Raw genomic sequence first — 12,238 nt, 5'->3', positions numbered from 1 at the left:
GGGCCTTAAGCAATCTCAGGAGCAATTTTCCTCGCCTAGAACACCACCCTCGGGAAGCTGGCGGGGATGGGCTGCGGTGTGGCGCCGGGTGAAGGACAGCCCTTAAGTCCTAGCTTCGGAGCTGAGTGGCGAGCCAGAGAGAAATGTGCCCGCCAAGTAGTCATTGCCATCCTGTAATGGACGATGAACAAAAGAAAGGAAGGCATAAGCATCGCTTTGCGGTGCGGGCTTTCCATTTGGCTAAGGAGCATGAAGGATGCTCAAAACGGAGCTCCCGGACTTTCGGTGCTGACGGCCTCTGGGAGCCGGGCAGTCTTTGTCTCTAAAGAGATTTCTTTTCACAGTCGCAGCTCTGCGTGGAGGGCGGGCTGCCGAATCCAAGGCCACAGTTTCTCCCTCCTGCTAAAGAGAAGGAAGAGGGCAGGGCTGTCTTGTGCCAGAGCTGGGCACCTCACTGCACCCCCATGGGGGAGTCTGAAGTAAGATCTTAGGAAGGACTTCCCGGCCAGAAGGATAATCTTCACCCTGGATTTTGATTAGAGGCTTTTCAGTGAAACCCAGAAAACTGTTGTCTGGGATGAATTGGAAGATGCTTAGGCTGGAGGGTCTAGGAATTGTCTGAAGATTGGGACAGGGTGTGTCCCACACAGGGTCGTGTTTCCTGGCCACCAAATGGCTGTGCCCTTCAGCCACTCAGCTGCACCCCATACTGGGCTATGGATCCCCCGCACTGAACCTTTACTGGGCACTGATTATATTTAAAATAGGGCTCCACCAGGGTGATGTTGGCTGTGGTATTAACCTCTCAGACTCCATTGCTTCGTCTCTAAAATGGACTTAGCGTCTTCCTCGCAGGCAGATGGACAGCAGTGAGCGAACATGTGTAAAGCAGCCAGCATATGTGGCCATTTCTTAGGACAAGGTGTCTTCAGCTGCGAAGAACGGAAGACCCACCTAAAAGTGGCTTCACAAAATGGGACCGTGTCTCACAAGAGAACTCCTGAGGCAGGTTCATTTCTGGGGCGGGGCGGTGCGGGTAGCATCTCTCTGCTCCACTATCCTCAGCTTGTTGGAAGGGACGATGCTTATGGTCTAAAGATGACTAAAGCAATTCCAGACATCACAGGTTCAGTTTAAAGAAACTGACACCTCCTTTTCTGTGGGTAGTGGATTTTATGTCCAGTCCCATTGTCTATGACTGGGTCACGAGGCTGTGTTCCACCAATCTTTGGTAAGGAATATGAGGCCATCATGGTTGGCTAGGATCGGGCATAATTCACCCCCTAGGAATGGGAGGGGTGTCCCCTTCCCTGACCACACAGCAGGATGAACACCAGAACAAAATTTGGGCTTGACCATCGAGGAAGATGCAGTGAACTTGAGGGCATAAAAGGAGAGAACAGACGCTTGGATGAGCAACCTGTAGTTTTGGCCACAATTACCTACCTACCTACCTGCCTTCCTACCTACCTACTACCTATTTGCCTTTATATTCTTTTTTCTTTTTTTTCTTTTACCTTGCTATGCGGCATGCAGGATATTAGTTCCCTGACCAGGGGTTGAACCTGTGTCCCCTGCAGTGGAAGCATGGAGTCTTAACCACTGGACCTACAGGGACGTCCCTATCTTTATATTCTTGACTGTATGTCATATTTGCATGCATGGAGAGAGTATAACCCCTTACTGGCAGGAACCGCTTGGTTTTTCTATCCACTAGCCCCAGGCACGTGGTAGGTACTTTGTACACATTTGTAATTAATGAGGATGACATGTATAAATGATTGCAAACATCATGAAGCAGTAGAGTTTGTACATATTTCTTTTTTGAGAGCAGTAAGGGACTTTAGGAAACAAAATATAATTTTCGAAGCAGTTCTTCAAGCGTTACTCTGAAGTTCATTATGAGATCAAGGAGGAGATACTACAGAGAAATAAAAGTATGTTGTCTGGTGAGAGGAAGTCAGGGGAAAAAAAATAACCAACATACATCTAAGGGAATATATATATACACATACAACCTTTTTTTTTGGGTCCAGCTTTCACTTCCTGCTTTACCAAAGTAACCTACACTGAGAATTCCGCCCCCCCCCCCAAAGCAAAGTGTTTTTTTATATTTTGGTTACCCGAACAAATCAATAGTGGCACCCAGTGGCTAGAAGGGTTAATCAGGGAACAACAATTTCTTTTTGCGTCTCAGTTTTAGCAACCAGAGCCGCATTTAAAAATTAAACCACTGAGTCAAACATTGAAGAAAATATCTGTTTGGGCTTTCCCTCTAGCGGCATTTTTCCCCCACGCCTCCCTTCCTCTTAGCAGCGGAGATCTTGCAGGCCCATCTTCCACCCTGGAGCCCAGAGCTCGGTGGGGGGGAGGGGTCTTAGACAAACCTCGGTCATCTGGCAGGGCTGTGGGGACTGTTAAAAGCCTGTTTATTCTATGTCCTCTCTAGAACCGAGCGTGTGTAATTATGTGCATTGCTGGAGTTCCAGGTCTTTCCTCCAGAGGACATTCACCCCTAAAATTGCTGACGTCTGGTTCTTACTGGATTTCAGAAGGCAAGTGATCCAGAGGAAACTAAAACCTCTACGAGTGAACAGGATAACCAATTAACCAAATCAGTGGGAGGGAACACGGGAATGCCCGTACCTACCTTTGGAGTTCCATCGTCATTCTTCTTTTTTTTTTTTTTTTTTTTTGCAATTTTTAAAAATATTTATTTATTTATTTTTGCGTCGGGTCTCTGTTGCTGTGCACGGACTTTCTCTAGGTGTGGCAAGCGGGGGCTACTGTTTGTTGTGGTGCACGGGCTTCTCATTGCGGTGGCTTCTCTTGTTGCGGAGCATGGGCCCTAGGTGCACGGGCTTCGGTAGTTGCAGCACGTGGGCTCAGTAGTTGTGGCTCGAGGGCTCTAGATCTCAGGCTCAGTAGTTGCGGCACACGGGCTTACTTGCTCCATGGCATGTGGGATCTTCCCAGCCCAGGGCCCAAACCTGTGTCCCCTGCATTGGCAGGTGGATTCTTAACCTCTGTGCTACCAGAGAAGTCCCTCCATCTTCATTCTTCTAGCAGTTAGCAGGGAGAACATGTGACATAGCCCAGACTGGTAATTCCTTAGTCACTAGGCTTTGCAAGGTTCTAAGTCCTATTTATTGAGCTGCATGGACTGTGCCTCTGACTCAGAAGGGAAGGTAGGCCCAAGTTACACACTGACATAGGGAACGAATTATTTTGTGTTCCAAACAAGCTGACAGATCCCCATGGCAGAGACCATTCATCGTCCCTAAATAGCTCTATCCCCCACTATTTTCCCCCAGCTAATTTAAGAGGAGATATCATCAACACCAATACAATTGTGAACATACATGAATTACGTATGGGTGAGGGCAGGACTCCTTAAAGCATAAAAATTTAGGCCAAGCAAGAGCGAAACTAGTCCCGCAAACTAAAAATGCCTAAGGATAAGCAAGTTGAGTTCGTGGAGGACAGTATGATAGCTAGTTGCAGGTGTCAACTTGACTGGGCCACGGGAGCCCAGATATTTGGTCAAACAATATTCTGGGAGTGTTTTTGAGAGTGTTTTTGGATGAGATTAACATTCGAATCGGTGGACCGACTGAAGCAGATTGTCCTCTCCAGTGGGCGTGGGCCTCATCTAATCAGTTGAAGGCCTGAGTAGAACAAAAAGGCTGATCCTCCTGGAGGTGAGGGGGAACTCCTCCTGTCTGTCTGCCTTCCAGCTGGGGCATCTGTTTTTTCCTACCTTTGAGCTCATGCTGAAACATTGGCTTTCCCTGGGTTTTGAAGCTGAAGGCATTCAGACTGGAACTATACCATTGGCTCTCCTGAGTCTCCAGCTTGCTGACTAAAGATTTTGGGACTTGTCAGTCTCCATAATCGTGTGAGCCAATGCCTTAAAATAAATCTCTGTCTTTCTCCACACACACCCCCCCCCCACACCCCCACACCCACATTTTTGGTTCTGTTTCTCAGGAGAACCCTGACTAATACAGACACGGAGGCAATGTGACAGAAAACAAATACCCAGAGAGCCCCGTATTCAAATTCTGATTCCGTGACTAGCTAGGTGTGAAGTTGCTTAACCTTTTGAGTCTCACTTTCTTTATTTGTAAAGTGGGGCTAATCATACCTTCTTTTCCAAGATTTTGACAAGACTAAAGGAGATGTTTGTAGGATACCTAACGCAGTGCCTGGCACATGGTTGAATGCTCAGTAACTGATAACTGTGACAAAGATGATGATTGTTGTTATGGTAACGATGATGAGTCCAGATCCCTATTGGATGAATGTGAGAAGGGAAGACCCATCCTGAATCTTTTAAAGTAATGTTTTGTGGCTGGTATCTTTCTCAAAAACCATGAGTAAGAGAGTCATGTCTGACCTTCCGTCCCTGTCATTATTATGCATCATTATCCACATATAGAGATGACGGGTGGTGTGGTAGCCAGGCTCCAAGATGGGTCCAATGAGCTATGCCTAGTATTCCTCGTATTCAGGGTAAATCTACTCTGAGTCTGTTGTGACCTATAGACTCCTGCAGATGTGCTGGCATGTGACTTTTGAGGTTGGTTATAAAAGATATTGCAACTTTTTTTAGAAAATTCGTTTATATTGGGATATAATTGACATATAACATTGTGTAAGTTTAAGATGTACCCACATGTTGGTTGTATACATTTATATGTTACAGTATGTTGCCATTATAGCATTAGCTAACACTTCTATCACATCCCATAATTATCATTTCTTTTTTTATGGTGGGAACAATTAAGATCTAGTCTCTTAGCAGCTTTGAAATTTATAACACGGTATTGCTGTCTGTAATCACTATGCTGGGGGATGCTAGCCGCCATGTTGTAAGGACATTCAAGAAGCATTGTGGAGAGATTCGCATGGTGACAAACCAACTAGCCAGCACCACCTTGCCAGCCATGTGAGTGCGCTACCATGGAAGTGTACCTTCCAGGCCCCTGACTTCACGTCTTTTAGCTGAAGCCCCAGACATCGTGGAGCAGAGTTGAGCTGTCCCCACTGTGACTTTTCTGAAATCCTGACCCACAGGAATCAAGAGATTTAATAAATTGTCAGAAATTGTCTTCACATGGCATTCTCCCTGTGTCTTCGCACGCATTCCCCTTTCTCCTTGTGTGTCTGTGTCCAGATTTCCCTCTTCTTATAAGGACACCAGTCCTGTAGGATGAGGGGCCCACCCTTATAACCTCTTTAACCTTGATTATCTCCCTAAAGGCCCTATCTCTAAATACAGTCACATTGGGGGTTAGGGTTTCAACCTAGAAATTTGAGGGAGGGGGGAGACACAATTCAGTCCATAACAAAGTACTTCAGTATAGATAGCTTGTTTTTAATCTATACTGTAGAAGAGATGGATTCACATTTGAAATACACTAATGAAGGATGCACACCTCAGGGATGGTTAGTTAGCATTTGCAAAACCTGAATCAGGAATCCGCACTCTAAAGACACCTACTACAAGCACATTAGCTATCTAAATCTATACCAGAGGGTTCACCAATTAGCATTTTTAACTGTTAGAAAAAAGTTTTTATTGACAAAATAAGTGGTTTTCAAGACATGGGGATTGGCTACACTACTATAAATAAAATAGATAACCAGCAAGGGCCTACTGTAGAGTACAGGAAACTATACTCAATATTTATAATAACCTGTAAGGGAAGAGAATCTGAAAAAGAATATATATGTATATATATATATTCACTGTGCTGTAACCTGAAACTAACGCAACATTGTCAATCAACTGTACTTCAAAAAAAAAAAAAGACATGGGGATTGGCCAGAAATACTGCACTAGCACCTCCGCCGCTGCCTGAATGGGGTCTGTGAATCTGAGGAGCCCAGAGGGGGAATACACTGGGGTGTGGCATCCCAGGCCACAGACTTTGTTTACTCCTGTGGCCTGCCACCTAACAGAGGACATTGTGCCTGTTCCAACTGGAGGGTTAGTTGAATCCTGCCGCTTAAATACTGTCACTTCTATGTTCAGCATATCTTTTAGCCAAGGTACTTGTTGGTGTGCCTAGGGGCAGAGACCTGGCACTTCACTGAGTTACAAGAGCGGATTGCATAACTGGGTTTTGTGCCTGCTTGTAATAAACGTTTTTATGTGTGATTTCTGATTCAGTTGGAGGCTGGCTGTGATTTTTTTTTTAAATGGTTGTTAACAGAACGCCTGGTAACGAGGTTGTGCGAGATGGGACCAATAGCCTTTAATTTGCTCTAGACTGTGGTTCTTGACCTGAGGTTCAAGGATAGAATTCACAGGGTTTGTGAATTAGATGGGGGAAAAAAAAAGACATCTCCATTTTCACTAGCCTCTAACTACAATTTAGCATTTCCTTCAGTTACGTAGGCAACAAATCTCAGTAGTATTAGCAGCTATCTTAAAATATCACATATGCTCATCAACACTGTGAAATGATGGTAGTCATTAGATCTGCCACGGATCTTGTTACTTCATGATTTACTAAAGAAGCCCATACATATATAACCATAGCACAAATTTGTTTTAATAATTTGATAATGAGTTCAACCTCCTTGGTTTCCTTTGTAATCTGATGTATTTATTTATGGTTAAGGACCTCTGTTCTGGAGGCTTCTGACGTTCACCAGATAGTCCAAATATACCCTATACACTCAAGGCCAGGCTTGTCATTAAGACAGCAGTGATTGGAAACTCATGTTTCAAATTGTCTCTTGATAATTTCAATTTGGGGGCTGACTTCGGCTCAGATCTGATTAGATTATGGCTGTTTTTGCCACATGATGTGGCTGACAAAGGGCTCATACTAGAAGAAACATCTGCTCAGCCTCCATCTTGCTCGAGCATGCTTGTATTATTAGTATTATTTTTAACACATGGTTTCTTTGCAGGAATCTTTTTAAGCCCTATGGCTCATTTGGGAGTTAAGCTAAAACTAGGTCATATGATCAGTAAATCCACATCACTAGGCACCTGTAAACTGCAATGCATCACAATATGCTGACACTGGAGGATGGAGTGGGCCTCCTGCTCTTCTCCTGAAGCCACGTGTGTGCCACCCGTGACCGCGATTCACAGTCCTATTGGCCAGGTAAGGGCATTCTTAAGTGGCAATCTTGTCGGGAAACATAGAGACAAATCACATTGATTTTAATCTACAAATAAAAAGAAATTAATCTCCATTACTATTTATATTATGACTTTATGTAGATTTTTTTATCCTAAAAAATTAAGAGAAATTAAAGCTGTCAATGCACCCCAGTGGAGGGTCAAAGACCACGACTCTGCAGTATTCAATATTAAGCCTTTGGAATTAGCCCTTTGGGGGTGGTCATATGACACAAGAAATTCATGTGGCATTTACCAAAGCCCCTGTCATATTTATCCATACGTTCATTTTGTTCACTGACCCATTCATTCAACAATTATTATTTTTTTTAATTAATTAATTTTATTTTTTATCTATTGGCTGCATTGGGTCTTTGTTGCTGCTCGGGGACTTTCTGTAGTTGCAGAGAGCGTGGGCTACTCTTCATTGTAGTGTGCAGGCTTCTTATTGTGGTGGCTTCTCTTGTTGCAGAGCACGGGCTCTAGGCGTGTGGGCTTCAGTAGTTGCAGCTCGTGGGCTCAATAGTTGTGGTTCGCGGGCTCTAGAGCACAGGCTTAGCAGTTGTGGCGCACGGGCTTAGTTGCTCCACGGCATGTGGGATCTTCCCAGACCAGGGATTGAACCTGTGTCCTCTGCACTGGCAGGTGGATTCTTCAACACTGTGCCACCAGGGAAGCCCCATTCAACAATTATTTATTAAGCACCATTCTGTGCCAGATTCTGCTAGGTGCTCAGAGTCAAAGGTGAGTAATCTATATTTTCCATCCTCCCTTGGCCACAGTGCCAGGGGAGATGGGCAGTGGCAAGTCCTGGGATGCTGGGAGAAAGGTACCTATGTAAGTGGGTAGGGGGCACAGGGACCAGGTAGGGGTGCTGCTGGCCTGTAATGGACTCAGTCTGGAAAGGACCCTTGGTCTGCCTAGAGGACATGTGGTGGGGGTGGGGTGGGGAAATTGAAGAGGGTCCGCCAGGCTCCCAGAAGGAGCTTACAGTGGGTGTTGGACAGTTGTTCATCATGGTGGGTGGGCATGTGGGTGAGTGACAGGCAGTAGGGTGAGGTCAAAGCCTAGTCCACAGGGTCTCGTCTCCTTTGGAAGACTCTTGGTTGTATCATGGAGCAATGGGTTGGATTGTTTTGTTGCCTTTTTTTTTTCTTTTTTAGGCCATAGTCAGAGGACTTGTTATTTATTTCAACCTGTTGAGATATTTTCCCATCCCGATTAGTCCTACATTTTATGCCACGAAAGTTGTAGAATGGGACTGTGATACCTAATGCGAATCATTAAAGGCAGCCAATTCCACTGAAGGGAAGTGTGTAAGGTTGTGACCCACCTAGGTTCTTGGACTCTTTAATCAACAGAAATTGATAAGAGGCCAGAGGAGGAATTCAATTGAGGCTTTATTGGGAATCATGCTGCAGCACGAGGGAGCAAAAACAAGTAACAGGTGTCCTTGCTTGCGCCCTGAGGCGGGGGTGAGCTGGTCCCTTAAAAGGAATGAGGGTCAGGGCAGGTCCAGGGGCTTGGGCTGGAGGGGTGGCTTGGGTGGTCTGCCCACCCCCTTGGTGGTGCTGTGTGCAGGGATCATGCACGGTACCCTGCTTTTGCTTCTGCCACATCAGAAGAGGCACTTGGGTTCTTGCTCTTTTTGGATCTTGTTGTTCCTAATTTGCCCCAGCTGGGCATGCGTGCAGTTATTTTTAGTCCTTTATAGTTTTTTTTTGTATTCTGTTGCTCCAAGAAATGTTTGTCCAGGTGCAAGCACTGCAGCAGAGGGTCCCAGGTCCCAGCCTGTCTCAAGGTGACAGACAGCTGCGCTGCAGCTCTGGGACAGGGCTGAGGTGAGAACATTAACCACTTGCCCTCCATTTTGGTGTCATTTTGACTTTAAAGAAACCACTGAGAGAAATAGTACACAGTGAAAAAATCCCTGGCCATAAAACATATGCTATACTCCGAGGTAACGGCAAAATACTTCCCTATGAAAAATGAAAAAGGAATCTGTGTCATCTAATTATACCCAAGCAAGCAAGTTCTTGTTCAGTAAAACAGTGAACATTGCCAATCACCAGTTTCCCTTCTACATATGAGAGCCCCTGGACCCAGACATTTGGAATTTCACATCAGGGAGACTCTGAGATCATCTGATGATGGAGAGTTTGAACTTTTGATGATTCTTTTTCCTTTTTAGTGTGATAAAATTGGCCTAGATATTTCTGCCTTCCCAAATATGCATGGGGATGTGGCTGTCAGTGGAGGAAGGCAGAGGTGGTAGCCAGGACTTTTCATATGGAAAATTGTATGTATGTACGGAAAATTGGAATTCAGCTCAGGCTGTAGTCACTGAGCTTTATTACCACCTTCTGGCTGCCTCTGCTTTAAGAAGGTTGCTGCAACCCAAACTGTTTCTCAATTTACTAGATTTCTCACTGTGTCCAAACACCTCCAGTCCCTCTTCTTGGCTAATCAAGAGGGTTCTGAGCAGCTTCTGTCTAGGCTGGTTGCTCCTTATTCTTGGGGGCTCAGCTATTACCCTGGGGTTGCCTCCCTCATCATGGAAATTCCCTCTGACTCTATCTTGGGTGGCATCCCCAGTTCCCTGGATTCTGTGTTTTCCCCTTTCTTGATGTTTTCCAGTATTTTGGTGGACCACCTCCTCCAGTTGCTTTCTGAGAAAGGATGCACAGGCAGCAATTTTATGAGACCTTGCACGTCAGAGAAGTTTTTTTTTTTCTATGCTCACACTTAACTGATAGTTTGGCTGGATATAGAATTCTAAGTTGGATTATTTTTCCTTAGAATTTTGAAAGGCATTTTTCTATTTTCTCCCAAATTTCAGAGTTGCTATCAAGAATTCCAAAGCCAGAAGGATTCTCAATCCTTTGTATATAATATATATTTTCTCTTTCAAAGCTTTAAGGGTCTTTGTCGCCAGTGTTCTGAAAACTCATGATGATGCATATTTATGTGAGTCTGTTTTCATCCATTGTATTAGGTACTTCTGTGGTCCTTTCCATCTATAACATCGTGTCTGTTAGGTATGGGAAATTTTCTTGAATTATTTTTTTGATGTTTTCTTCCCCTCTGGTTCTCTTTTTCTTTTTTTAAAAAATAAATTTATTTATTATTTATTTTTGGCTGCATTGGGTCTTCGTTGCTTAGAGTGGGCTTTCTCTAGTTGCTGCAAGCGGGGGCTACTCTTCATTGCAGTGCACAGGCTTCTCAGTGTGGTGGCTTCTCTTGTTGGGGAGCACGGGCTCCAGGCATGCAGACTTCAGTAGTTGCAGCATGCGGGCTCAGTAGTTGTGGCTCTTGAGCTCTAGAGTGCAGGCTCATAGTTGTGGTGCATGGGCTTAGTTGCTCCACGACATGTGAGATCTTCCTGGGCCAGGAACTGAACCCATGTCTCCTGCATTGGCAGGCAGGTTCTTAACCACTGCATTACCAGGGAAGTCTCTGTTCTCTTTTCCTAAAACTTCTTTTATTTAGACTTCTGGAGTAATCTTTTAAAAACAGTTTTTCTATTTCCCATTTCCTTTTCTTTTCTGGAAAATGTTCCCAACTTTATATTCCAATCCCTCAACTCTTTTTTTCATTTCTGCCATCATATTTTAATTTTCCAATAGCTTGATTTTTATTCTCTAAAAGTTTCTATTCCCTGAATGCTTCTTTTTTTTTAAGCTCTTTATTGGAATATAATTACTTTACACTTTTGTACCAGCTTTTGAGGTACACCAAAGTGAATCAGCTGTATTTAGACATATATCCCCATATCCCCTCCCTCCCGTGACTCCCTCCCACCCTCCCTGTCCTAGCCCTCTAAGACATCACCCATCATCGAGTTGATCTCCCTTTGTAATACAGCAACTTCCCACTAGCTATCTATTTTACAGTTTCTAGTGTATATATGTCTATGCTACTCTCTCACTTCATCCCAGCTTCCCCTTCACCGCCCCCCCACCCCATGTCCTCCAGTCCATTCTCTGCATCTGCATCCTTATTCTTGCCCTGTCACTGGGTTCATCAGTACCATTTGTTTTTTTTTAAGATTCCGTATATATGAGTTAGCATACAGTATTTGTTTTTCTCTTTCTGGCTTACTTCACTCTGTATGACAGTCTCTAGGTCTATCCACCTCATTACATATAGCTCCATTTCATTCCTTTTTATGGCTGAGTAATATTCCATTGTAAATATGTACCACATCTTCTTTATCCATTCATCTGTCGATGGGCATTTAGGTTGCTTCCGTGTCCTGGCTATTGCAAATAGTGCTGCAATGAACATTATGGTACGTGTTTCTTTTTGGATTATGGTTTTCTCTGGGTATATGCCCAGGAGTGGGATTACTGGATCATATGGTAGTTCTATTTGTAGTTTTTTAAGGAACCTCCAAACTGTTTTCCATAGTGGCTGTACCAACTTATATTCCCACCAACAGTGAAGGAGGGTTCCCTTTTCTCCACACCCTCTCCAACATTTATTGTTTCTAGATTTTTTGATGATGGTCATTCTGACTGGTGTGAGGTGATACCTCATTGTGGCTTTGACTTGCATTTCTCTAATGATTGGTGATGTTGAGCATCTTTTCATGTGTTTGTTGGCCATCTGCATGTCTTCTCTGGAGAAATGTCCATTTAGGTCTTCTGCCCATTTGTGAACTGGGTTATTTGCTTTTTTGGTATTAAGCTGCATGAGCTGCTTGTATATTTTGGAGATTAATCCTTTGTCCGTTGCTTCATTGGCTAGTATTTTCTCCCATTCTGAGGGTTGTCTTCTTGTCTTGTTTATGGTTTCTTTCACTGTGCAAAAGCTTTTAAGTTTCATTAGGTCCTTTTGTTTATTCTTTTTTTTTTAAGTGGATTATTATTTTTTTTATTGGAATATAATTGCTTTACACTCTTGTACCAGTTTTTGAGGTACACCAAGGTCAATCATCAAAAATATGGAACGCTTCACGAATTTGCATGTCATCCTTGCACAGGGGCCATACTAATCTTCTCTGTATCATTCCAATTTTAGTATATGTGCTGCCAAAGCGAGCACCCATTTGTTTATTCTTGATTTTATTTCCATTATTCTAGGAGGTGGGTC

At 44.0% G+C, this 12,238-nt stretch overlaps 1 non-coding gene across 1 annotated transcript; it reads right to left on the bottom strand.

The window, feature by feature from the left end:
• Nucleotides 1-12,083: 12,083 nt before the first annotated feature.
• Nucleotides 12,084-12,190, bottom strand: LOC130842821 (U6 spliceosomal RNA). Its single transcript, XR_009050594.1, has one exon. It is a non-coding gene; the product is annotated as a U6 spliceosomal RNA (small nuclear RNA).
• Nucleotides 12,191-12,238: the final 48 nt, after the last annotated feature.

Source organism: Hippopotamus amphibius, chromosome X (assembly GCF_030028045.1).
Source record: "Hippopotamus amphibius kiboko isolate mHipAmp2 chromosome X, mHipAmp2.hap2, whole genome shotgun sequence".
Classification (NCBI taxonomy): Eukaryota; Metazoa; Chordata; class Mammalia; order Artiodactyla; family Hippopotamidae; genus Hippopotamus; species Hippopotamus amphibius.
Note: the sequence above shows the minus strand (reverse complement) of the source record. Positions and strands in the feature narration are given on the sequence as shown.